Below are 27,987 nucleotides of genomic sequence, written 5' to 3'. Positions count from 1 at the left end.
TATGTGACATTCACATCCTTTCTCTTTTTTTTCTTCATATTATTAATATGAAGTACTTTATCATTAAGTGAAAGAAACAAAAGATCATTATCAACAAAAATACTTTCATAATATTCGTTAGAAAAATATATAGAACAACCATTATTCTTTGCTTTTATTTCAAAATTTTGTTCCAATAACAATGGTATAGAAATAATATTTCGAACAATATTTGGGATATAATAACAGGTCTTGAGTTTCAAAATTTTGCCCGAAGATAACTTTAAAATCTTAATTCCTATAACTTCTATCTGAATGAACTCTCCACTAGCATCGAACAGCTTGAAATCATCTTTATTCAAACTCTTTATTTCTTATAGATCCTGCAACGATTTGCAAAAGTGTGAACCACGGGCGGTATCTAATACCTAAGAATCTGAAAATGAAGTATTTAATGATAAGTTAGTTTGTATCATATACAAACCTTTGGCAATGTTTGTCGGTTTTACAGTTGCAAGGTAATCCCTACAATTCCTTTTCCAGTGGTTCTCCTTACCACAGTGATAGCAAGTACCTTTAGTGAAGATCTTCTTCGCCTTCTTCTTGGAGATGCCAACCTTAGGATTTATCTTTTTCTTAGAATCCTTCTTTGCCTTCTTCTTGTTGATCTTATCAACAAAAAGTACCAGAGCCTTTTCATCCTTGAAATGGCTCTCTGTTATTTTCAATATGTTCAGCAACTCTGGCAGGTTGATGTTTTGTTTGTTCATATGGTAATTTATAACAAACTGAGAAAAAAAGTTAGGGAGAGACTGCAAGATCAAATCTTGGCTAAGTTTACCATCCATGGCAAAGCTCAGCTATCCCAAATGAGTGATCAAATCAATCATCTTTAGGACATGCATTTGCATAGAGGTGCCTTCAGTCATGCGAGCACAGAACAACCACTTTGATGTCTCATATCAAGCAATTCGACTTTGTTTCTCATATAACTCTTTAAGATTAAGAAGTATAGAGGGCACATCTATGTCCTCATGCTGCCTGTGAATCTCGTTACTCATGGAGGCAAGCATGATGTATTTGATAGTCACACTATCATCTTTCCATATCTTGTATGTGGCCTTTTTCTCCTTGGAAGCATCTTCTCCAAGTGAATCTGATGCAGGTGTATCTAGAATGCAGGAGACTTTCTCTTTAGTGAGAATAATTCTTAAGTTTTTTAACCAGTCTACATAGCTAGGTCCGATCAATTTGTTTGCATCTAGTATGCCTCTAAATGATAGTGAGGATACCATATGTATAGTTAATCTACAATAATAAGAACATAATATAAGCAGACAACTCATGATGACATTCACAACAAGATTAAGATTTTTATCTATTTGTGCCTCTCACTATTTTATGGAACTTCATAGCCCTCAAGTATAAAAATCAAAAAACATACTAATATTTCTTAGTAGGGTTGAGATCTCTATTCCTCACAAACACCTTGGGGATAGTACAACAAGTATTCATGAGTTCAAGAGTAGATAACTTTTTACTAATTGTACCTCTACAATTCTCAATATTTCTTTTTCTGACCTCTAGATCATATATAGCCTTGTGGATAGCACAACAAACTATAGTGTTCTAGTTAAGCTGACCCTTCAATCCCATATGGTCATACTTAAACAATGCTGTCCTTATGGATAGTACAACAAAGCAACACTATTCAAAATATGCTATAAGCATCAAAATGTACTTAGTCAACATTATATCAATTTTTATAGTAAGTCTTGTGGATAGCACAACAATCTCACTAAGATCTTCACATACTCTATTGACCAAGTTTGAAGGAAGGTCCTTGTAATGTTTACATCACTAAACAATCTAAGTTCAAAATTCAATAAGACCAAATTGGCCAGGTCAGTAGGTGAGAGGCTCTCCGTAGCTTTTCATAGACACCAACAAAGTTAGGTAGGCCAGCATACGGACTTAATTAGAAAACTACCTTTCACACTTTTTTCAACACCAATTAGTCAAAAAAAATTGACTTTTGATTTAAAAGTGGATCCCGATATTACAACTTAATATAATTTTTAAGAGGATCTTTGAACTGGTCTCGGCACATCCTAACTACGACTACATAAAATATACTTTACATATTATACAATTCGACATGTAATCACAAATCATAATAGCAATCATATAATTATGCCAAAAATCATATAAGGGTGCAATTCAAGTCATAACATATGACAAGCAAAATTGAAATAATAAAGCAACTCCAAATTATATTAGGCATACAAAACACCCTTAACCATGTATCGATTTAAGCATCATACTATCATGATAATATAAATTTCAAATTATCATAAATTCATAATTTTAATAATGAAAATTTAAAATCATTGTACATATAAAGTCAAAAATATTTTTAATTTTAAAAATTGATGCTAAAAATTGAAGCAATATTCTTGGCAATATATGAACAAGAATAATTCTATGCTGCTACTTTGCACTTGTTTGATCGAATCAGACAAGGATGACTCTGATACCACTATTGGATTTTGGCCACGTAGCAAAAATTAATTTTTAAAAGTTTAAAAGCAAACAAGTCAATAGCTTTAACATATAAAACTATCGAGGCAAAATCCAAACCCTAGAATCACCTTGCCGATTTTGATCAAAACAAAACAAGCATGCAAAAAGGGATAGAATTTTTACTTTTACAAAAATGATAGTGTGCATATTGGTGATCTCCATGATACTCCAAAGTATAAGTCCTCCAATGGTGATCCATATAGAAGTTGGTCAAGGTTCTTCCTAACTGGTGCGCCACCACAGCCTTATTTTCTCAAGAACACTATCGGCTTTAAACTTAAGGAACGATCACGCCAAAGCTCAGTCACCTCAAAACTTACCACCAAGATTATGCCAAGAAGATACTTTTCAAATGTCTCACAATGTAAAATTTGATTTTTGGTTCCAACATATGAAAAAATCAAACCTTAGGGCACACTGAAAAGAATATGCCCTATAAGCCAATCAAAATGTGTAATTTGATGGATATTCTTTTGTGTCCCAACAACTCATGTACTGATGTTTTAAATAAATAAAGATATTTAGTTCATCATATGCTATGTCTTATTTTTTGATTATGATGAACCCCATAAATTAGGGCTATGGTTTTAGGGTTATGATGCGATCATACCAGTGAGACCTAAAATCTTAAAACCCTAATTTTAAATATTTTTAGTCGATGGAACATTGAGTAGGGGATCAATATTTTCGATAAGACTGGTACATCCTGTGTATGCTCGATGGAGAGGATAATTGATCTCACAATTACTTGTGTATGACACTAATACAAGGATGTAAGTGCTCATTAGAGAATGAGTTCACTGAATTGATCCAATTAAAGAACATCTGATGGAGTCTTATCTACATGTCAACAGATGTTTCTCATAGTGGAAATTGTGCATGTAAATCTATTGACCTGAGACTACCATAGAACCTTATAAGCATAAATCCATATTTTGGATCATACTTATTCATGATTTAATCATATACGGGGTGTTCTGGATATGGTGGATTGCTTATAAAGGTTGTGAGTAGGTCAATATGGAAACGATCACTCCTAGTAAGAGGAGATCGCATCCTATCTGCTTCGATCGAATAATGATTCAGGAAGACTTTGATTAGAGTATTATGAAAAATTAAAAATAATTTCTAATATTTCATAAATTAAATCATTATTATCTGATCGAAGGAAAAATGAATATAAAATTGGGTTTGACATTTTTTCATACCCAAACTTATATTCGGGATGCAGGATGATCGTAAGATCAAGTTGTACGGTAATTTTTCACTGAAGGATATTTTTGATATTTCTATCAAAATTCTATATCTTTCAGGTAGACATGATACATTGCTAGATGTCAATCATGTCTTGTGAGTTTGATCGAATTAAAGAGTTTAATTCGATCGTTAATTAGAAGCTGTTTCTGATTGATCAAAACGGGTCAGCTTGATTTGACCTAAATCGGCTCAGTTGTGTTCTAACCAAAATAGGTTAAATTACATCCAGACTCACTACTGGCTAGATGTGGAATCCAATGGGTCACACACAAAGAGAATTGATCATGGGTTTAATTTGATTAAACCATATTTGCAAGTTGAACATGCTAGCACATGTTGCAAACCCTAGCATCTAGATTCGAATCAGATTCGAATCAGATTCCGATTTGGGCTAATTTAGAACCAATTTGAGCTAAATTGGATTTGGTCTTGAAATGGGTTTGAAGTATTCTGATTGGGTTGCTGTTGGGTGCCAAAAACCAGGGAACCACATGCCTAAGAGTCTTTCTCTTGGCGTGTGGATTTAAATCCATGCGCATGTGCCACATGGCGCATGGATGGGAGTTGGCGCCCCCTTGACTTGGTCTTATCTATTTTCTCCATGGCTTTTATTCTACAAAAAGTCTTCAAAACTCTTAGGAGGTACCTAAGAGTCCTTCTGAGTACTAAACTCTTCATAGAATAGTTAGGAGAAGAGATAAGGATGAAGCCATGTGCCACCCTTTGGAAGTGCCCCTTGGACCAAGTCAAATCTCAAGGTTGTTATGACTTGTTCCACACCCCTTATCTCTTGCACCCTTCCTGAAGTTGGCACCCTCTACCTTGGCCATTGGATGGGCTTCCTTCCAGATCCAAAGGCATGGGATGATGGTGCCAATAAGAGAAGCATTGCGACTTCTCATGTGAACACCATAAGTTGAGTTCGAAGAGTCCTTCTGCAATAAGGCACCTCTTCAACCCAACTTTGATGTCCACATGGCTTTTTCTCATCAAATGGGGTGTGAGAAATTGAGAGGAGGTATGAGATGAGGTGTGAGTGGGCGTGAGATGCTTGGTTTGCACCCCTACGTGCAATATAAATAGGGGTGCACGCCAAGGAGTCATTGCTCATTCCAAACTCTTCCTTCTTTCTTACAATAGGCTCATCTTGTCCAATTCTCTTTATTCTTCTTCTCTAGCCTATACAAGGTCCTAATAAAAGATAGAAGTCTTCCAAAAAGCTTAGAGAATTATAATAAAAATTAAGGTGACAAGGAGCAAGAAAGGAAGGCAAGAAAAGGTCCAATAGGGTGACAGCAAAGCCAAGAAAGGAGGTTCTGCCCAAATAGCATTTAAATTTTGATAAATTAGAGTTTAATTATAGAGAATTTTTAAATAGGTGCTAGTGGGTTGATCGAGTTTCCGTGTAAATCAACGTTGGAGGGTGAACACGTGGGCACCTGGTGGAAACCCTGACGGACTGCTGCCGGTGACCGAGCACAAATTAGGGGAGTTAGGTTTTGGTTTTATAATTTCATAATAATTGCTTTGAAATCCATGCTTTCGCCTTGACACCAAACCTCACAGTGGTATCAGAGTGACCTTGTTAGAATTAAATCATATGATGATATGTTAATGATTTAATGGCAATATTATAAATATGATATGATCATAATTTACAATTTTTATATGATATTAATATGATGAGATCATATTCATTATTTCATAATTAAATTATGATGTATATAATTATGGAATGTTACCCTGTCATATTGAATTATGTTCACTATGATGCTAATTTCTTTTATTCATGTATTTAGTATGATATAGAAATTAAATATGCATTGAGACCTGAAAAGCCCTTTGTAAAATGATAATAAGTTGTAGTGTAATTAACTAATAGCAGAACCAGTCCAGATGTCTAATTGATCAATTAGTGTCTAGGAAAGTGGTTCATGATTGGTAAAGAGAACGTGGTTTCTAATTGATTCCATTGTCTAACCTAGCCAATTTATTGGTGTCTATAGAAAGCAACGAGAGGACCCCCACCTCTCTCCCACTTACCGGCTGATTAGATTAATTTAATTCTTAGCTGGGATGCTTGGTGTTATATTCACTACATTATGACCTTCCTTCATGCTAGGACATTATTATGTCATGAACCATATTAGGTTTGTTGTGTAACCACAAGACCGATTATGAAAATTGACATAATATTGTTCTGGTGCATCAAGAGGCTTACAACATTTTTGAGTATAATGCTTTGTTGTGTAACCACAAGAGCATTTATATTCTATTTTGACTATATTGAAATGAAGGGTCCTACTTAACTAAAACATTATGGTTTGTTGTGTAAACACAAGGCTATTAATGTTTTAGAGGCTAGGGTTTTTATTGAGAATTGCATGAGATGCAATTGGAAAGAGTTTCCTACCTTTAAACTTATAAAAGGTTTGTTGTGCAACCACAAGATCTTTTATAAGAAATTAGGATCTCAATCCCACTAAGAAAATCAATCAAGGTTTTCTCGAACATCATACTAGCGGGTTATGATGTCTGATAAAATAGTGGGAGACACAATTAAATTAAAGTCCTAATTTAATTATGCATATCATCTTGAGTTGTTTGCTTATATAATGTTCTTTATTATGTAGATTAATGGCTTCTTCACTTTCACTTCGCTCTATTTTGGATACAAATAAATTGACTGGTCCTAACTATGTGGACTAGTTGAGAAATCTTAAAATAGTACTTAGTCAAGAGAAGCTTTCTTACATCCTCGATACCCCTGACATTGAGCTAGTTGGGGAGGATGCCACAGAGAAAGAAAAAGCCACATTTAGGATGTGGCAAAATGATTCTTTAACTGTCAAGTGTATCATACTTGCCTCTATGACAAATGAGTTGCAGAGGCAGCATGATAGCATGGACACTCATTCCATATTGCTCAATTTAAAAGAATTTTATGGAGAACAGAGTAGGACTGCTAGATATGAGATATCTAAGCAATTAGTCCATACTAGAATGGTAGTGGGGTCATCCGTACAAGACCATATTTTGATGATTATTGACCTGATCACTCGATTAGGTCAATTAGGTTTTGTTATGGATGGGGAGTTGAGTCAGGATCTAATCTTGCAATCACTCCCAGAATCATTTTCTTAGTTTGTCATGAACTATCATATGAACAAACTGAATTCTTCCTTGCCTGAGCTGTTAAATATGCTCAAGACAGCAGAGAGCCATATCAAGAAGGATAAGGCTCCTCTTCTTCTTGTGGATGGGATCTCCAAGAAAAAGGCAGGCAAAAAGGGTTCTAAAAGGAGGCTGAACCCTAAAGGTGGTATAAATAAGAGGAAGAAAGGAAAGAAGACCTCCAGACAGTTGACCTGCTTTCACTGCGGCAAGGCAGGTCATTGTAAAAGGAATTGCAAGGTTTACCTTGCAACAGTGAAGACTAGTGCAAATAATGCACCAAAAGGTATGTATGAGATACATACAATATTATCATTGAATTCTTCCATTTCAATCTCTTGGGTATTAGATACTGCCTGTGGTTTTCATATCTGCAAATCATTGCAGGGGCTACAGAAAATTAGAAGTTTGAGGAAGGGAGACTTCGAGCTCTACAGTGCTAGAGGAGAGTCCATCCAAGCAGAAGCTGTAGGGACAAATATCTTGAAGTTTTCTTCTGGGAAGATCTTAGAGCTAACAAATTGTTATTACATGCCTAAGATCATTAGAAATATTGTATCTGTATCCTTGTTGATAAAACAAGGATATCAAATATTTGTAACGAGCAATGGTTGCTCGATTAATTTTTCTAATGAAATAATTTGCCATGGCATTTTTGACAATAGTTTGTTGACTCTATGTTTGAATGATAATATTTTTCATGTTGATGAAAATAGAAAACGTAAGAGAGATAATGTAAATAATGCCTTACTTTGGCATTGTCGACTTGGTCATATCAGTGAGACTAGGATTAACAAGTTGTACAAAGAAAAGTTTTTTTATCCTTATGATTGTGAATCATTAGGAACTTGTGAATCATGTCTCATGGGTAAAATGACCAAGACTTCATTTAGTGGACATGGAGATAGGACAAACGAGTTGTTAGGACTTGTACATATAGATGTATGTGGCCCTATGACAACCCAGGCCAGAGGTGGATACTCTTATTTTATTACATTTACAGATGATTTATCTAGGTTTGGATATGTGTATCTTATGAAACATAAATCCGAAGCCTTTGATAAATTCAAAGAGTATCAAAGTATGATCGAAAAATAAACTGAAAAAAATATAAAAATCCTTCGATCTGATCGAGTAGGAGAATACTTATCTAGTGAAGTTTTAGACCATCTTAAGATAAAGAGAATTATCTCTGAATGGACACCTCCTTATACGCCACAATTAAATGATGTAGCCGAAAGGAGGAACCGTACCTTATTAGATATGGTGCGGTCCATGATATGCTTCACTGAGTTGCCTATTTCCTTCTGGGGTCATGCTTTAGAGACCACAATAATTATCTTGAATAGAGTACTTTCTAAATCTGTATCTAGCACGCCATATGAGATATGGAGAGGTAAGAAATCCAATCTTAAATATTTTAAGATATGGGGATGTTCAACATATGTCAAAAGAAATTTTGGACATAAGCTAGATGCTAGAGCAAATAAATATTTATTTGTAGGATATCCTAAAGATAGTATAGGATATCTATTCTACCACTCTACTGAACAAAAAGTATTTGTAAGTAGGCATGCTACTTTCATGGAGAAAGAATTTATCCTAGAAAGAGGCAGTGGGAGAAATATTGAAATTAATAAAGTTCAAGAAAAATAAATAGATATTTTTCAACCAAATATTCACATAAATAAGAAAGAACCAGAACACATAACTCCTATCTGTAGGTCAGATAGGGTACGACATGTATCTATAAGGTATGGGTTCATTATTGAGAATAATGAAGCCCAAGTCATTGAGAATGATGAACCTTTGACCTATACGGAAGCTGTCATGAGTAAGGACTCAGACAAATGGCAGGATGCCATGAAATCTGAGATGGACTCTATGTACACCAACAAAGTATGGACTTTGGTTGATGCATCAGAAGGGATAAATCCTATTGGGTGCAAATGGGTCTATAAGAAAAAGATTGGAGCAGATGGTCAAATAGAAACCTATAAAGCTAGATTGGTAGCTAAAGATTTTAGGCAAAAATAGGGTATTGATTATGATGAAACTTTTTCACCTGTTGCCATGCTCAAATCTATTCAGATTATGCTTGCAATAGCAGCATACTATGATTATGAAATATGGCAAATGGATGTGAAGACCGTCTTCTTGAATGGTTTTCTAGAAGAGGAGGTCTACATGTCACAGCCAGAGGGGTTTGTCTCAAATGACAGACCAAATCAAATATGCAAGCTTAAGAAATCTATTTATGGATTAAAGCAAGCCTCAAGGAGTTGGAACATCCGCTTTGATGTAACAGTCAAAGAGTTTGGCTTCATCAAGAATGTGGATGAACCTTGTGTGTATAAGAAGACTAATGGGAGTGCCCTAGTTTTGTTGGTTCTGTATGTAGATGACATGCTCTTCATTGGGAATGATATCCCAATATTACAATCAGTCAAATTATGGCTATCCAATAAATTTTCCATGAAAGACTTGGGGGAAACATCCTATGTACTTGGTATAAAGATCTATAGAGATAGATCTAAAAGGATGCTAGGCTTATCTCAGTCTAAGTACATTGACTTAATACTGAAAAGATTCAGTATGAATGGGAGTAAAAGAGGTTACATACCCATGAGTCAAGGCATACATCTCTCTAAGAAGATGTCTCCTAAGACAACTGAAGAGAGAAATAGAATGAGTTCTATTCCTTATGCTTCGGCTGTAGGATCAATAATGTATGCTATGTTATGTACCAGGCCTGATGTAGCTTATGCCTTAAGCATAGCCAGTAGATTTCAGGCTGATCCAGGAGAGGATCATTGGAAGGCTGTGAAAAATATTCTAAAGTACTTAAGAAGGACTAAGGATATTTTTCTTACATATGGTGGATCTGATCTTAAACTAGAAGGATACTCTGATTCTAGTTTCCAATCAGACCCAGATGATAGCAAATCTATTTCAGGGTATGTCTTTACTTTGAATGATGGAGCAGTGGGTTAGAAGAGTTCTAAGTAGTAGACTGTAGCTGACTCAACCACAGAGGCAGAATACATAGCTGCAAGTGATGCCGCCAAGGAAGCTGTCTGGATGAAGAAGTTCATCACTGAATTGGGTGTTGTTCCTGAGATTGAGAACCCAGTACCACTTTATTGTGATAATACTGGAGCAATTGCTCAAGCAAAGGAACCCAGGTTTCACCATAAATCCAAGCACATTTTAAGATGCTTCCATCTCGTTCGTGAAATAATTGAAAGACAAGATGTTATTATTGAACGAGTAGACACAAAGAACAACTTAGCAGATCCATTCACTAAAGCTTTACCATAGCAGCAGTTCGATCGCCACCGCGATTGTATGGGGTTGAAATATAAGGGCGATTGGCTTTAGTGCAAGTGAGAGATTGAAAGGAATATGTCCTATAAGTCAATCAAAATGTGTAATTTGATGGATATTCTTTTGTCTCCCGACAACTAATGTACTGATGTTTTAAATAAATAAAGGCATTTAGTTCATCATATGCTGTGTCTTATTTTTTGATTATGATGAACCCCATAAATTAGGGCTATGGTTTTAGGGTTATGATACGATCATACCAATGAGATCTAAAATCTTAAAATCTTAATTTTAAATATTCTTAGTCGATAGAATATTGAGTAGGGGATCAATATTTTTGATAAGACTGGTACATCCTGTGTATGCTCGGTGGAGAGGATAATTGATCTCACAATTACTTGTGTATGATACTAATATAAGGATATAAGTGCTCATTAGAGAATAAGTTCACTAAATTGATCCAATTAAAGAACATCTGATGGAGTCTTATCTACATATCAACAGATGTTTCTCATAGTGGGAATTGTGCATGTAAATCTTTTGACCTGAGACTGCCATAGAACCTTATAAGCATGAATCCATATTTTGATATATCATTTATGATTTAATCATTACTTTTGGATATGGTGGATTGCTTATGAAGGTTGTGAGTAGGTCAATATGGAAACGATCACTCCTAGTAAGAGGAGATTGCATTCTATCTGCTTCGATCAAATAATGATTCAGGAAGACTTTGATCAGAGCATTATGAAAAATTAAAAATAGTTTCTAATATTTTATAAATTGAATCATTATTATCTGATCGAAAGAAATATGAATATAAAATTAGGTTTGACATTTTTCTATACCCAAACTTATATTCGAGATGCAGGATGATCATAAGATCAAGTTGCACGATAATTTTCCACTGAAGGGTATTTTTTAATATTTTTATCAAAATTCTATATCTTCTAGATAGACATGATACATTGCTAGACGTCAATCATATCTTATGAGTTTGATCAAATTAAAGAGTTTAATTCGATCGTTAATTAGAAGTTGTTCTGATTGATCGAAATGAGTCAGCTTGATTTGACCTAAATCGGCTCAGTTGTGTTCTAACCAAATTAGGTTAAATTGCACCCGAACTCACTGTTGGCTAGATGTGGAACCCAATGGGTCACACACAAAGAGAATTGATCATGGATTTAATTTGATTAAACCATGTTTGCAAGTTGAACATGCTAGCACATGTTGCAAACCCTAGCATCTAGATTCGAATCAGATTCGAATCGGGTTCCGATTTGGGCTAATTTAGAACCAATTTGAGCCAAATTGGATTTGGTCTTGAAATGGGTTTGAAGTATTCTGATTGGGCTTCCTGTTGGGTGCCAAAAACTAGGGAACCACATGCCTAAGAGTCTCTCTCTTGGCGTGTGGATTTAAATCCATGCGCATGTGCCACATGGCACATGGATGGGAGTTGGCGCCTCCTTGACTTGGTCTTATCTATTTTCTCCATGGATTTTATTCTACAAAAGGTTTTCAGAACTCTTAGGAGGTACCTAAGAGTTCTTCTGAGTATTAAACTCTTCGTAGAATAGTTAGGAGAAGAGATAAGGATGAAGCCATGCGCCACCCTTTGGAAGCACCCCTTGGACTAAGTGAAATCTCAAGGTTGTTTTGACTTGTTCCACGCCCCTTATCTCTTGCGCCCTTCCTAAAGTTGGCACCCTTTATCTTGGCCATTGGATGGGTTCCTTCCAGATCCAAAGGCATGGGTTGATGGTGCCAATAAGAGAAGCATTGCGACTTCTCATGTGAACACCGTAAGTTGAGTTTGAAGAGTCCTTCTGCAATAAGGTGCCTCTTCAACCCAACTTTGATGTCCACATGGCTTTTTCTCATCAAATGAGGTATGAGAAATTGAGAGGAGGTGTGAGATGAGGTGTGAGTGGGCGTGATATGCTTGGTTTGCACCCCTACGTGCAATATAAATAGGGGTGCACGCCAAGGAGTCATTGCTCATTCCAAACTCTTCCTTCTTTCTTACAATAGGCTCATCTTGTCCAATTCTCTTTATTCTTCTTCTCTAGCCTAGACAAAATCCTGATAAAGGATAAGAAGTCTTCCAAAGGGCTTAGAGAATTATAATAAAAATTATGGTGACAAGGAGCAAGAAAGGAAGGCAAGAAAAGGTCCAACAGGGTGACAGCAAAGCCAAGAAAGGAGGTTCTGCCCAAATAGCATTTAAATTCTGATAAATTAGAATTGAATTATAGAGAATTTTTAAATAGGTGCTAGTGGGTTGATCGAGTCCCCGTGTGGATCAACGTTGGAGGGTAAACACGTGGGCACCTGGTGGAAACCCTGACGGACTGCTGCCGACAATCGAGCACAAATTAGGATTTAGCGATAAGATGTATGTTTCTATACCTTATATTATGATATTAATACATATTATATGGTTTAAATTCTGATAAGGTGATCTTGGAGTTAGCTTTTGGTTTTATGATTTCATAATAATTGCTTTGAAATCCATGCTTCCGCCTTGACACCAAACCTCACACACACTAGCAACACTTGCTAATTCTCTCACCACCCTTCTTATAACTTTTGTCACTCAATTTCTTCTTGCCTGTTTCTCAGATATTTTTCAAAATTTTCTCTCTGATTTACCCACCACTTATCTCTAGTTTCAACCCAAAATCCCAATACATGGGCCATATGGGATGTCCCATATATATAAGGGACCAAGAGACATGATATGGGGCCAAGGGGTGCCAACCTTTGGTGCTCCACTTTCTCATGTGGTGAATAAATTCACCATATAGAATTATGGTGCAAGAGAGCATTCACACAAAAGAACTCTCCCTTTTCTACATTCCATAAAATCCCATCTTAAATTGTTGACCAATCATAAGAATTCTAGTTGATCATTTAAGGCAACGCGTTAAGATAAGAGTCTTCATGAAGAAGGACTCTTCATCTTCACATGCTAAAATGAGTGGGGCGGCATTTATTTTTTGGTGTGGCATCTGGAGGGTGTAGAGGAGTCCTTCTCCACTTAAAACTATTTTAAGTTGGATAAGAATCCAATCAAAATAGACTTAATCCCATTAGGTCAAAGACAACTGGTCTTGGTTAGCTCAAATATTTTGATCTAAACCAATTTAGGAATTTAGGTTAATACAATGTGCTAGCATATAAAATTAATCCTTAAAATTTATATTAAATTCTAATTAAATCAAACTAAAACCAAATTCTAAAGTATGTGATCTATTGGGTTCCAAATCTAGCCAGCAGTCGACCAAAATTTTTGACGTAATCCTAATTCGATCAGATTAGATCACCCGAAGAGTCCCAATCAACTAGGACTTTTTCTAATTGATTCTAAAATTAAACTCTTTTAATTTTAATGAGTCTATAAGTCAAGATTGATATCTAGCAATATGTCATAACTATCTGAAAGATTTAAAATTTTGATAAAAAATTATCAAAATACTCTTCAGTGGCAAGTCACCATATAATTCGATCCTTTAGTCAAACAACATCCCAAATGAGCTATGGGTATGAAAATATATCAAACCCAATCATTTATCTTTATGTATCTCGATCAGAAAATGATAATTCAGTTGATGATACATTAAAATTTTTTTTCTAATTATCATCCTGCTTTGATTAAAGACTTTCAAAATCACTGACCTATGAGATCACATAGGATGTTCGCTCTCCTTATTAGGAGTGACTGATCTTTTATTGATCACTCACAATCTCCATGCATATTTTATCACATCTAGAACACTCCATACAAGGATCAAAGAATCAAGTTAGGAAGTGAACCAAAATATAAATTTATGTACACAAGGTACCATGGTAATCTCATGTCAGAGGATCACTTACACAACTCCTACTAGAGAATCATTAGTTGATTTGTAAATAAGACTCCATCTAATATTCTCTCGTAGGCCTATTAAGTGAACTTATTCTCTAATAAGCATCCATATCTTTGTATTAGTGTTATCATACAAGTGGTTGTGAGATCAACCACCCTCATTTTTTAGCATATATAGGACATACCAGTCTTCTCAGTATCATTAATCTCTGATTCAATGAACCAACGATTAGAAATATTTTAGGTCATGGCTATTAAAGATTTAAGTCTCACTGACATGATCTCATCATGGTCCTAAAACCATTGCCCAGACCTATGGGGTTCATTATAATCTTAAAATAATAAGATGCAACATACAATGAATAAAAAATATCTATTTTATTAATAAATTAGTGTCAATTACATGAGTCTGGAAGAAAAATTATAGAAAATATCCTATCGCATCCCTATGTGATTGGCTTGTAGGGTATCATTCTTTCAATGAAAAACTCATCAGATCCCATCATCAGTCATATGTTAGATTGGCTCGATTCGAGTTCATTTGCGAATCCCGTGGAATCTTCTTTCTAGTATTCACATTTGCTTTGGCCAAAGACTTTCTAAACTCAATCTCATAAATTACATAGGATTTTTTTTTTCTATCAAGATCGATAGATTCTATCTAGGTGCATCCTACTCCAAACAATGAATCTGAACCTACTGAAGCCAACAAACACAGCGAGGATCCGAATGGCTAGGGACCAAAGAAACATGCTGTCAAACCCAGTAGCCTCGCTACAAATAGCCAATGGCACTGTAAGTCAAAAGACCACTCACACCACTGCAGCATCGAGAAGACCACTGATGAGTAAGTAGACATCTATATGGTTCTTGTGTTGATCACATTCAGTATAAGTTATTCTCTAACAGCCACCTATACCTTCACCTCAATGTCTCTACACCGTAGACTTGAAACTCATCTACCCATAAAGGAGGTGAACCATGCACTAATCTTAAATGAATTGATCACTATCCTCTGTGATGATCTTTTGATCGAAAATATTTAGAAATTAACCACTAATTAATGTATGTCTCAAATTCTTAACTCTTTAAGAATATATAAAAATCATCTTTGTTAATTTCTAAGATAAATCATGAACACAAATATGATTGAAATAAAAAAATCTTTTATTAATAATAAAAAGATTATAAATATAAGTTTAAGTTCTAGAATTACATAATGTATCAGCCAATAATTGGCTTTTAGAGCACAAATCTAACAGATTATTCACGGTTGGTCACAGTGGTTCAGTTGCATCGAGAACATGCAACCACACTATTAGCAAAGAGTTGCTCTAGAATAAAGATGGGGTTGGACCCAATAATTGTTAGGTGAGAGACCCAATGATGGCTTTGCACGTGCTTATAAATGGTGGGTCTGACTAAACTAAGAAGTATGGATAATAACTATTAGGTGAGCTCACATGACTTAGAGATCAAGTCACTTTAACATACTTAGAGAAGCATCTGGGCAAAGAGTTATCCATGCATCGATATATGTGTAGTCAATAACTGTTAGGTCGGTGCACAGTATCGGTGGGACCGCAGCACCCACTAAAAATTCAGTTATCGTGTTATGATTTTTATTTCTTCATCCGAAGAGTGTGAGAGATCTGATAAAATAGTGGGAGTCTTTTTTTACATCTAAAAATCTCTAGAGTAAAATATAAAACATGTATAAATATCTAACTAAAATTTTTATTCTCTATTGTTTATTATGTCAGCGTCCAAACTTAAAATCAACTAGAAATCAATTACATAGACTGGCTCACAAACTTAAAATCATTCTTATTTTTAGAAAATTAAGTAATATTCTCTATCAGATTATTCTAATATTAGCAGCCTGTCTAACCCAAAGCCAATGAGCTATATTTGATAAGTGGATGGACAATGACAATAAAGGTAGATGCTATATGTTGAAGTCTATGTTAAAATGAACTCCAATGTATGCATGAGCACATGTATACTACCAACGACATATTGATTCATCTACAAGTGTTATGAGGTGATCAGAGTCACACAACGTTTGAGATACATGACGGGCGATCAATCTATGATCATTTTTTGATAATAATTAAGGATATTAAGGAGCTTAAAAGGCTCGACATGACCATGCACAAAAGAATTGCTTTTGAATTTCATCCTGCGATCTCTTTTTAGTTTATGTGGGTAGTTTATAGTTAACTACCATATGAATAACCTTCTAGGCATCTTATCTGAATTGATCAAAATATTGGTAACTAAGCAACCTTGAAAAGTTCAGAGGTATATACCTGGAGAGCCTAAAGAAATAAGGACACGCTTTGAGTAGGCATGTTGAAATTGCTCAATACTATCCTTACAATTTTTTTTTCTCCCAGTTGAGTTTTAGACTCTAGTGCTTTTCATGCACTTTAGTATAGAGTCTATGGGAAGGTAGAGGGCTGAGAAAGTAACCCTTAAAATTGATAATAGGATAAGAGTTGCTATTGTGGCCATGGGCATTTATCCTTTATGATTACCATTTGAATTTAGTTCTTAGAGACAGTCTCTATCATTTGCATGGTAATACATCTGTGACCTTAATTGAGCAAGCAGTGAATGCCATTGGATCTGAGAGATCCAGAGTTGAGATAAATCTTAAGTATATGTGGTACTTTAGGCTAAGTCATATAGGAGAAGAAATAATTAACAAACTGAAAAAATATAAACTTTTAGACTCATTGATTGTTGAGTCATATCTAATTTGTGCATCATCTCTTTGAGAAAAAATGACCAAGCTACTCTTGTGGGACAAGAGAAAAAAGACCATTGACATACCTATCCTAGTACACATTTGATGTGTGTAGCCCATTTGTTGTGCTAACAAAGAGAAGTTGTCTTTACTTTGTTATCTTTATCGATAATTAGTCATGGTATGAGTAAGTATATGAGATACAAATTTGAAATATTTGAAAAGTTTAAAGAATTCAAATATAAAGTAGAGAAGCAAATCAAAAAAAATTTAAAGGTATCTCGATCAAATCGAGGATGTAATACCAAAGAAAAATTTTTTCAATTATCTTATAAAATAGCATAGTTCATATTGGACCCCTATTAGTACATGTCAGCTCAACAAGATAGTTAAAAAAAGTCATGGGACTATATGAGATATGGTCTGATCCATGATGGACTTCAATAATTTATTTTATTTCTTTAGGGACATGCTTTATTTTTATAGAATTAATTTCTTTCTAAATCTGTTTCTACAACACCGTATGAGATATGATATGGTAAAAACTGAATCTTGATTATTTTAAGATCCAAGGATGTCCAGCCTGTGTCAAAGACAGTAGGTGGATATGTTACAGGATAGGTCTATAAAGCTCATTTTAAAGAATATCCTAAAAGAGTTTGGGATATTACTTTTCTTCTGAAAGGATCACAATGTGATTGTGACCCATCATGCTATCTTTTTTAAAAATTATTTATCCAAGATGATGTAGTGGGAGAAAAGTTAAGCTCGAAGAGAGTATTTTTGAAGAGCAGCGAGCCATAGGACCTAAAGAATCTAGTCATGATGAGCTAGTATATGTATATTCCTCCCCCACCTCATATATATAGTAGAATTTTTCATCCTCTCGAAAGGTACTTGGGTATGCTTAACAGAGGATGTAGAAAAAAATTATTTCTTATGGAAGATAGAGAATATAGAGATGATCTCAAAACCTACAATGAGGCAATGTTAGACATTGACTCCAAGAAAGGGATGTGAAGTAGCTTTTCCAACTGGATACCTTTTGAAGATTTTCATATGAAGTAGCTTATAAATTTCACTTTTCATGATAAGTGATCACTAAGTCTACAATAATCTTAGAGTTAGAACATTTATCTCGATGATATGATCAAATTATTTGATCAGAAATAAAAAATTATGTGTTTTCAAAAAGATCAGTGAGAGTGTCCAATACTAACATCAGTTAAAATATGATTGTATATAAAATTCTTCATGAAGACATGAAGCAAGCATCTTATATTTTGAGAATATAAAGATTTATACATATAGATGCAATTGGATGCTTGTATTTGTGGGGAAATTCAGTGCAGGGGTAAAATGATAATTTTAATAACTTTTTCAAAATTATGATTTTACAGTGGAAAGATATTAATTAATCTAATTAATTAACATAAATTTACCCTACACTAGGATCTAAATATGATATATAGCATGCATTCATTTAAATTTGAAATTCAAATTCGAACAGTAAATACTTTACTGTAATGTGTTCAGAACACAATACCTTTGTGCGGGTAGTAGATCGCCGCAATCTGATCAACGTCGGAAGAGTCTGATCATCGCAACGCAGCTACACAGCGTGTCTGACCTCTGCGGATCATCCACACGAAGCTCCTGATATGATCGACTCCTCACGAGTGCTAGCTCGTTGTAGAGCCCTTTTGACGGCGGATGCTAATCGAACTCCTTCGATCGATGTCTGTCGATTCTTCAAATATTTTGGATCATCAACAGATATACTTGAGAGGATGTTGAAGATCTCCCTGAGATTTTGTGGGCTCACGACACTCGTAGCTCACTTTCTCACTTTTCGAATCCCAGGCTAAAACTCTAGGAAACTCACCGGAAACCTTGCACCCACTTTTCTTTTTTTTCTTTCTTTTTCTCTTGGAAGGATATGAACTTCCTTCTCACGCACAAGACTTCTCACGCCCCAGAATTTTTCTCCAAAAAACTTCTTCTTGCACGCCCCACTCTTCTCCTCCTTTTATAACAACATCAAACGTCTTATCCAAAAGAAAGGATAAAGATGAGTAATTGCACATTTGAATTCAAATCAAATTTTGAATTCAAATGGACACCAACTCATCCCTTATCCACTAAAGGTGTGAGGTGTGTCTTAAATTATGCATGGAGTGATTTCATGAGAAACCTTTTCTCATGTAATAAATAGGGCATAAAAAAAAGGGATAAGGTGCAAAGATTGATTGCCCATTCAAATTCAAACTTTATTTTGAATTTGAATGGCCAACCAATCATCCTTATCCATCCATTTGGCACATTAAAGTGGGGCGTGGAGAGGGCTTGGTGTGAGGAAAAATTTCATGAGAAGTTTCTTCTCATGAATCCAAATGGGTGCAATGGAAGTGAGGTGGCGCATGGAGATTGGGTTAAGGTGGTTTAATTATTTAAACCAACCTAATTGAACCAAATAAGTTAGGTCCAATTAGACTAATATAATCTCCATTTAACCAATTAGACTCAATAAAATCCTAATCAAATCAAAAATTGATTAAGCCCAACCCCTGATCAAATCAGGGATCAAACCATCTCGACGATTAGGTCAACTCTTAATCTAATCGGGTCAAACCCAACTGAATCCAATTCAATTGGACTTGATCCAAAAATAATTACTCAATCAAATTGAGTTAATTAGTGATCAAATCATTAATTAAACTTCTCATTAATATTGAGTCTAAATTTGATGGGTAATCGGGCATCAGAATTCATCGATATGTAACCCTGATCGAAGAGTCCCAAACCAGTGGGACTCTTGACCCCGGTACCCAAAATATGTGGGACTCGTGATAAGAGAATCCTGATTCTCGATCATAGAGTCTCAAACACATAGGACTCATAGTCCATGAGTATTAGGACTCTTCATCAGCCATCAGATCAGATAGGAACCTCTAATGTGTGTGACCCCGCAGGTTCGAACCTAAGCCGGTAGCACAGGAATCAATTTCTGTACTAATCGAAGTGACCATCTAGCAATGGTATCCAACGACTAGATAGGTCGAATAGTCACAATCGTAACACTCAGAACCTACGTGAATATGGTTACTGTATAATTAATCCTTTTGACCTCTGTGTTTAGGACGACTCAAGGTTAAACTGTCAACCCTGATTAGATCATCCGAATCGTGCTCAACTCAAATAGTCCTGTGACTCCTCATAAAGACTACCCTGGTCAAGATTTTGCTAAATTAAAACATGACTGTACACAGCTCCTAAACTGGAGTGGTCAATCCCATCTTGACATACGCACCGACAAGTCAAGTACTTGACTACACCCAGCAGCCTTCCGTCACTAAATTAAAAATTCAGGTAGTCCAGTGCCTAAGTGCAGTGAGTTGCTTGCAAGTCACCGTGGCGGTCTCAGGTTAGAGGGATATTTATACCCATATTCCATCGGAGCAAATCTTGACAGCAGAAATAGCTCTGGAGTCGGTCACGTTCAGTGCAGATGTATCCTTACATCTCACCTGTATGCCATACCAGTGTCTCCACACTCATTGGTTAAGAGGACAACCAACCTATATGGCACACAACGACCTATGTTTGATAAACGTTGCCATCCTTGGTAACAACGTATCATTTGGTCACGAACAGATTTAAAGACTAAACGACAAATCCTCCTTTGTCGAGTCTAAATAGTCCTAAAGACTTCACCACAACTTAGAAGTTCATAGAAGATGAAACATTTTGTGATGAAAAAAGCCAAAATAATTTTTATTAATTCATAATTCATGTACAATACAAAAATGAGCACAACCATCAACAGGCTGACGATTGGCTTTGGAACACTATTCTCAACAATCTTCCACTTGGCCTAAAGCCAATTGGTGCAGTATCTAATACCCATCTTTAACTTGTAGTCATCGAACTCCTTCACCGCAATGGCTTTAGTGAATGGGTCAGCCAGGTTCTCCTTCCCGTCGATCTTTTGAAGATCGACGTCACCTCGATCCATAATTTTCTGGATGAGATGGTAACGGTGCAGAATATGCTTCGTTCGCTAGTGTGCCTTGGGTTCTTTTGCCTGAGCAATGGCTCCAGAGCTATCACAATAGAGTAGAACTGGACCAACAAGGGAGAGTGCTACTTCGAGCTCGGTGATGAATTTTTTCAGCCACATCGCTTCTTTGGCAGCATCTGATACAGCGACATACTCCACCTCACAAACTGAATCAGCCACTGTGTGCTGCTTGGAACTTTTTCAGTAGATAGCTCCACCATTAAGGGTAAAAATAAATCCCGACATACTTTTGTTGTCATCATGATCAGACTGGAAACTAAAGTCTGTAAACCCTATAAGTCTCAAGTCTGATTCACCATAAACAAGCCACTGGTCCTTAGTATTTCTTAAATACTTTAGGATGGTTTTAACTACCTTCCAGTGATTCTCCCCTGGATCAGATTGGTACTCACTACTCCTAGTGAGTATGCCACATCTGATCGTGTACATATCATGGCGTACATGATAGATCCCACTGTCGAAGCATATGGAATCCTACCCATACGCTCTCTCTCTTGAGGTATTGTCGGATAATCCCTCTTCGAGAGAGAAATTTCATGGCCTATCGGAAGATAACTTTTCTTGGAATTCTCTATGCTGAACATCTTCAGCATAGTATCAATGTACGTGGACTGAGATAAACCAAGCAACCTTTTAGATCTATCCCTATAGATTCTCATCCTTAGGATGTAGAAAACTTCTCCCAGATCCTTCATGGAGAACTGTGACGACAGCCAAATCTTTATTCCCTGTAATGCAGGGACATCATTTCTGATTAAGAGAATATCATCCACATATAATAAAAGAAATACTACTACTGGACCATTAGCCCACTTATAAATACATGGCTCTTCTCCATTCTTAACGAAGCCATACGTCTTGATCATCTTATCAAAACGTATGTTCCAACTCCGTGATGCCTGCTTAAGTCCATAAATGGACCTCTATAGCCTGCACACCTTAGACTCATCTGTGGATGTGAATCCTTCAGGTTGTATCATATACACCTCTTCATCCAGCTCTCCATTTAGGAAAGCTGTCTTCACATCCATCTGCTAGATTTCATAGTCCAGATGGGCAGCTATCGCAAGCATAATCTGAATGGATTTGAGCATTGCCACAGGAGAAAATATCTCGTCATAGTCTATACCATAACGTTGATGATATCCCTTGGCAACCAGACAGGCTTTATAGGTTTCCATCTTTCCGTCTGCGTCTCTCTTCTTCTTGAAGACCCACTTACACCCTATGGGTTTTACTCCTTCGGGTGGGTCAACCAATGTCCACACATCATTGACCTTCATGGACTCCATTTTGATTTTCATGGCCTCCAACCATTTCTCAGAGTCGGGTCTCTGCATTGCATCCATGTAGGTGATCGGATCCTAATCATTTTCATCAAGTTCGATAGGATCGCCATCCCGGATCAAGAAACCATAGTATCTGTCCTGTTGACGTGGTACTCTATCAGATCGCCTTAAGGGTGCTTGAACAATGGGCTCCGGATCTGATCTAACCAAATTCGATTCAGGTTTAGCAACTTGTGTCAGTTTTTCTACTTGTTGAACTTCGTTAACTTCGATTTTAGAGGCAACAGTCCCTTCACCAAGGAACTCTTTTTCCAAAAAGATTGCCTTAAGACTGACAAACACTTTTTGCTCATCAACTAGGTAGAAATAATACCCTTTGGTCTCTTTTGTGTACCCTATAAAATTACACTTGTCAGATCTAGGTCCAAGTTTGTCCGTAATTAAACGTTTAACATAAGTCGGATACCCCCAAACCCTAAGGTGTGAAAGTACTGGCTTACGTCCTATCCATATCTCATATGATGATTTGGTTACAGACTTACTCGGAACCCTATTTAGAAGGTAACAAGCCGATTCGAGCGCATATCCCCAGAGGAAGATCGGCAGACCAGCAAACCCCATCATGGATCGAACCATATCCAACAAGGTCCGATTCCTCCTTTTAGATACACCATTATGTTGTAGTGTTCCAGGAGGAGTCCACTGAGAGAGAATCCCATTCTCCCCAAGATATGTCAGAAAATCATTGAAAAGGTATTCACCTCCTCGATCAGATCAAAGAGTTTTAATTCACTTTTCAGTTTATTTTTCTACCTCATTTCAGAATAGTTTAAATATTTCAAACGACTCTGATTTATGCTTCATTAAATAGACATACCCATACCTCGATAGGTCGTCTGTGAAGGTTATGAAGTAGAAATATCCACCTCTTGTACTTGAGCTCATGGGTCCACATACATCAGAATGTACCAAACCCAAGAGTTCACTAGCTCGCTCACCTTTTTCAGTAAAAGGTGATTTGGTCATTTTACCAAGAAGATAGGACTCATAGGTTGGATGTGATTCACAATCACCTACTTCAAGAATTCCTTCTTAAGCCAACCTGTTTATCCTGTTCTTATTGATATGACCTAGCCTACAGTGCCAAAGGTAGTCTTCTGACACATTATCTATTCTAGGGCATTTATCGGAGGTTTGAACCACATTAATAGATTGTGATAGAAAGTAAATTCCATTATTAAGTTATCCAACAAACATTGAAACACCATTCAAAATGATATTGCAAATATTTCTTTTTATTAAAAATTGATAACCGTTCATGGCCAAAAGGCCTACAGAAATAATATTTAATAAAAAGCTTGGACAATAATGATATTCACTCAGAATTATATTTCGAGAATTGATTATAAGGTTCATGATTCCTAATGCTAGAACTGGAACTTTGCTTCCATCTCCAATGTTCAGGAATCTCTCGCCTTCATCAAATCTCCTACTGACTTGCAGACCCTGCATAAAATTGCAAATATGATAAGGGCTTCTGATATTCAATACCCAGGCAGTAGTATCACAAATGAAAAAGTTGCAAGGTGTTATCATATAAGTACCTTGCTTCTTCTTCGGCCTGTTCGAGTCCAGGGAAGCAATGTATAGAGGATAGTTCCTCTTCTAGTGCCCCTGCTTCTTGCAAAAGAAGCATTTCGCCTGGCTCTGGTCAGGCTTGCGCTTCTTGGTCTGACCCTGTGCAGATGTCCCAGCATGCAGCTACACCTTCTTATTCTTCTTCTTCTTGTTCTTCTTCTTCCCTTTCTTAAAGGGTCGACGACCATAAGAAGACCCTCCCACAACATTCACCGACTCCTTATGGAGCTGGTGATCTTTCTCAAAGTTCTGCAGCAATCCCAACAAACTGTGGTAGTTCACTGCAGGCTTTGTCATCCGAAAATGAGTAAGGAAGGGGAGGAAGGACTTGGGGAATGAATTAAGGATCTCATCCTTATCGAGCTGCTCGTGTAGGGGAAAGTCCAGTTTAGTTAGGTGCTCAATCATTTCGATCATGTACAGTACATGATCAGTGACTGAGGCTCCATCCCTCATTCGAGTATTGAAAATGACACAACTAATTTTGTGCCTTTCAACATCGTCAGTCGTGCCAAAAGAGTCGTTCAACATTTGAAGCATCTCCTGTGACTGGGCATTCTCGAACCTGTGGCTGAACTCATCATTCATTACCACCAGCATAATGCACCGAACGGTGGTGCGATCGTTGAGCCACTTATGATAAGTATCTTGGACCATCCCTCTAACGTTTGGGACTGGCTCCTCAGGTGTCGGATCCGTTACTACATAAAAGATCCGCTCATGCTCAAGGACGATTTTTAATTTTTGATACCAGCTATCGAAATTAGATCCCATGAGCTTGTCATTATCTAATAATGACCGGAGAGACAGGGTAGTGGTCATAGCTGCATAAAGAAAAACCATACCTCTATTAGTACATAATTATAAATACTAAAGACTTGGACTTCAGTCTAAAGTTTCTCCCAGTATTTTTACGAACTGGTAGCCTCAACCTCCAATTCGATGAATTACTTTAATTTCTTAGTGGGTATTAGAATCCACACAGACTACACATGAGCCCAACTTTGGTTGGTCAACCCATGTGCATCTATGGGTAGGTTCATAACCAGTTGTTTCTCTAAACAACTTCTAGTAATTGATTTTGCCCCAGAATCTAATCAGTAGGCTTTGTCCAACACTAAAAAGATCTGGTTAGGTCCAACCATTAACATGATTTGATTTGGTGAATTAGACCAATAAATGATCAGGCCTAACTTTGGCCGGCCAACCTGACCACCATCAGAAAAACTCAAACCAAATTATCATATTATGAATGATAATTCTATTAGTCAATAAGCACCAGGCCTTTGGGCCTCCAATGATTATTAAACTAATGGACTCATTATCACTCACTTAATGGGAGGCTATGACTTAGTTATCAATATAACTTAATCATTTTTAGGGACCTAATAATTTTTGAGAATTTTATTAAAGGATAGATGAGAAGAAAATATCCAGCCAATTTCAATCCTCCCACTGACTTCACCAAGTCAGATTAAAAAAAAATTTAATTAAAGCTGGCATTAGGAGCACCTAAATCAGTCAAACTGATTTATCTAATGGCATGGGTGAGCCCTAATCACCAAGTGATCTAATCAAAATCTAATTCATCAGGTTGGCCAGGTAAGTAAGATCAGTGGTGGGGATAAGCCATTAACTCGTCAGAGATCGAATCACTGCGAGTAGCTCCCGCTTAAAAACTACTGGTCAAAATGCCAAACTTACCTTAGACACCAACCGATTCATTAGTTTTAATTTGATCAACTTATTAAATAGGGTTCCACCGTGTAGCCATGAATTAAGTCCATCTTGGTCTAGTTAAAGACATGGACCCATTCAACTACAACTATTGGAGTTGAGTCTAGAGTATCCTTGACCTAATCTAATTCAACTTTTGATTAGATTTGATCAATTACTCTAATTTAGTCTATTTCTTTAAGTTAACCTTAGGTCTAACCCAATTATGGACCTAATCCATCTAACCCATTGACCCACAAGTTTATGCAATTGTCTTAGGTTTTAATTCACAATTCTAGACCTACTAGACAACACTTAATTCTTTTAATTAAGTATTTGGGCTGATGGGTCAGGGTTTGGTATTTCAAAAATAATTTTTAAATTTGAAAGGTTTTATTTTCTGTTCACCAAATATGTTGACTCATTACACAAATAGATCAGCACATTTCATAAATAGCAATCCTATTGCTAATTACATAACAGAAAATAACTCAATCAAAATAAATTATAAATATTTTTTTAGATCAAAACTAACACATTCATGAGAAATTTCACAATTGAACCTTTACAATTAATTTCTTTCGCTGCTTCATCTGCATGGGATATAATTGCAGCGGCACCCCTACCGCCACAGGAGACCCCATCGAATTGGAGGAGAGGGCCTTTAAACCCTACTTTTATCCTATGACCGGACGGCCATGGCAACCAACCCAATTCGATTACTTGCTACTTGGATCAAGTATATCTAAATATACCAATTTCAAAATTTAAATTTCAAATTTCAAATTTTAAATTTTGAATTTCAAATTTCAAACAAATTTCAAATTTTTGAATTTCAAATTTTAAATTTTGAATTTCAAATTTAAAATTTCACCCAAATTTCAAATTTCAAATTTTGAATTTCAAATTTTTGAATTTTTAATTTTAAATTTCAAAATTTAAATTTCAAATTTTGAATTTCAAATTTTGAATTTCAAATTTTTTGAATTTGAATTTCGAACAACTTTCAAAATTTAAATTTTAAATTTTGAATTTTATATTTAAACTTTTAGATTACAACTTAATTTATGCATGCAAATATATATATCATATCAAAGAACCCGCTCTAATACCATTTGTGGAGAAATTCAATGCACGGGTAAAATGGTAATTTTAAAACTTTTTAAAATTATGATTTTACAGTGAAAAGATATTAATTAATCTAATTAATTAACATAAATTTATCTTACACTAGGATCTAAATATGATATATAGTATGCATTCATTTAAATTTGAAATTCAAATTTGAACAGTAAATACTTTACTGTAATGTGTTCAGAACACAATACCTTTGTGCGGGTAGTAGATCGCCGCAATCTAATCACCGTCGGGAGAGTCTGATCATCGTGATGTAGCCAACAGTGTGTCTATCCTCTATGGATCATCCACACGAAGCTTCCGGTCTGATCGACTCCTCACGAGTGCTAGCTCGTTGTAGAGCCCTTTTGATGGCGAATGCTGATCGAACTCCTTTGATCGATGTCTATCGATTCTTCGGATATTTTGGATCATCAACAGACATGCTTGAGAAGATGTTGAAGATCTTCCTAAGATTTTGTGGACTCACGATACTCGTAGCTCACTTTTTCACTTCCCGAACCCTAGGCTAAAACTCTAGGGAACTCACTGGAAATCTTGCACCCACTTTTCTTTCTTTTCTTTCTTTTTCTCTTGGAAGGATATGGACTTCCTTCTCACACACAGGACTTCTCATGCCCCAGAATTTTTCTTCAAAAAACTTCTTCTTGCATGCCCCACTCTTCTCCTCCTTTTATAGCAACGTCAAACGTCTTATCCAAAAGAAAGGATAAAGATGAGTAATTGCATATTTGAATTCAAATCAAATTTTGAATTCAAATGGACACCAACTCATCCCTTATCCACTAAAGGCATGAGGCATGGCTTAAATTATGCATGGAGTGATTTCATTGGAAACCTTTTCTCATGTAATAAATAGGGCGTAAAAAAAAGGGATAAGGTGCAAAGATTAATTGCCCATTCAAATTCAAACTTTATTTTGATTTGAATGGCCAACCAATCATCCTTATCCATCCATTTGGCACATTAAAGTGGGCATGGAGAGGGCTTGGCATGAGAAAAAAATTTATGAGAAGTTCTCTTCTCATGAATCCAAATGGGTGCAATGGAAGTGAGGTGGTGTATGGAGATTGGGTCAAGGTGGTTTAATATTTAAACCAACCTAATTGAACCAAATAAGTTAGGTCCAATTAGACTAATTTAAACCCAACTAATTATTAATTAGACCTCAATAAAATTC

The 27,987-nt window shown here is 36.0% G+C and overlaps 1 pseudogene; it reads left to right on the top strand.

The window, feature by feature from the left end:
- Window positions 1–686: 686 nt before the first annotated feature.
- Window positions 687–27,987, top strand: part of LOC140851209 (uncharacterized) — a 131,494-nt pseudogene continuing 104,193 nt past the window's right edge.

Source organism: Elaeis guineensis, chromosome 8 (assembly GCF_000442705.2).
Source record: "Elaeis guineensis isolate ETL-2024a chromosome 8, EG11, whole genome shotgun sequence".
In the NCBI taxonomy this organism is placed as follows: domain Eukaryota; kingdom Viridiplantae; phylum Streptophyta; class Magnoliopsida; order Arecales; family Arecaceae; genus Elaeis; species Elaeis guineensis.
This window is presented reverse-complemented; position numbering and strand designations above follow the sequence as displayed.